This window comes from Odontomachus brunneus, unplaced genomic scaffold (genome assembly GCF_010583005.1).
Source record: "Odontomachus brunneus isolate Ranch 3 - 2012 unplaced genomic scaffold, Obru_v1 Obru_scaffold_349, whole genome shotgun sequence".
Taxonomy (NCBI): domain Eukaryota; kingdom Metazoa; phylum Arthropoda; class Insecta; order Hymenoptera; family Formicidae; genus Odontomachus; species Odontomachus brunneus.
This window is the reverse complement of record NW_022639799.1, coordinates 40809-42184: the sequence shown is the minus strand read 5'-3', so window position 1 is coordinate 42184 and position 1376 is coordinate 40809.

Here is a 1376-nt window from a genome sequence, read left to right as displayed (position 1 = left end):
GGCACCTTCTTATTTACAAGCGGTATATCGTACGCGTTGTCAGTAGGATAATCGCTCGTATCAAACCTTGCAATATCACGTTTCATGTGCCCATATACATCATCGCATTCGAAGTTGTAAATGAGACTGACTGTGTCAGTATACATTATTTTACATTTGTCACGATACAGAGAATACATGTACTCGTGATGAAATTCATACAATAAATCTTTGATATGTCGAGTATGCACATACCTACGTAGATTGGCTTGTTGAATTTCACCTCGAGTTTGCGCAATTCAATGGCGATTAAGTTTTCCGAAAATACACTTCTACTGTGGAAATTTGGTTTTGCGATCATTGCCTCTGCACTGTATCTACCGTCCCAATGTGTTGTTATTAGTTTTACATCCACATGATTTCGAACATTTTCCATCGTTTTGCCGAATACCGCATTGTTCATTAATTTGTTCAAATTTTTCTCAAAATCATTAGTTGCACGCGTTCTAAATTGTGTATTTAATTCGATATAACTGCGGAGCCAGGGAGATTGAGCGAATTGAAGCACGCGGTGAATCTTTGTAATACGAAGACCGTGTGCACTGCTGCAGGTTGCGGTAGTGGATAATATAACGCTGCTTATCGTATAGCGTCGCGAGAAGTTTCTCCTGATGCTTGCCGGGTGGCTTATCGCGTATAGGACAAAACGGTAGGTCAGTGTGCACATCGTGCAAATTTTGCGGATACTCCAAGTCGACCTCGAGAAAGTCAAAGTACATTAAGTACGACGATGGTTTCGACAGGTCGTAAGACTGCATGTACTTGTTATTGGCGTGTGCGTATCTATCCGAACATTGACTCAGGCCACCGCGTATACCGCGTTCGATGAACATGATCATATCAATATCGGTGAGCAGTTCGAAATGTATGCCGGTATGTTTCAACATTGCATCCCACGTAAATCCAGGCAGATTATAATAATGCGCGGGATCGAGTCCATAACTTGTGATGCAGCTGTCGCGGAAATTTTCAAAAATATCTGCCAAACAAGACATTAATCTTCAAATACAAGTCGCTGTATTCGCCCAAGGTTCGAGTGGAGAACCGCTTCCAGATCTCCGCGGTGTGCGCGTAATCGCTCTCGGATACTGTATCACCCGTCAACGAACTGTAAAACGATTCTCGCCGCGGTAAACATGTGTCCTGAAGCTTGTCCACGCAATCCACGTATTCGTATAGAAAGACACCCTTTCGCGTCAATAAATTAAATTCTTCTGCGGATAATTTTGGAAATTCGGACCGTACAATTTTCAATTTGTCTTTAGTGAGAAAGGATGCCAATTTATCGAGACTACTGCTGAGAAATTTGCACGAATCGATGAAACGCAATTTTACAA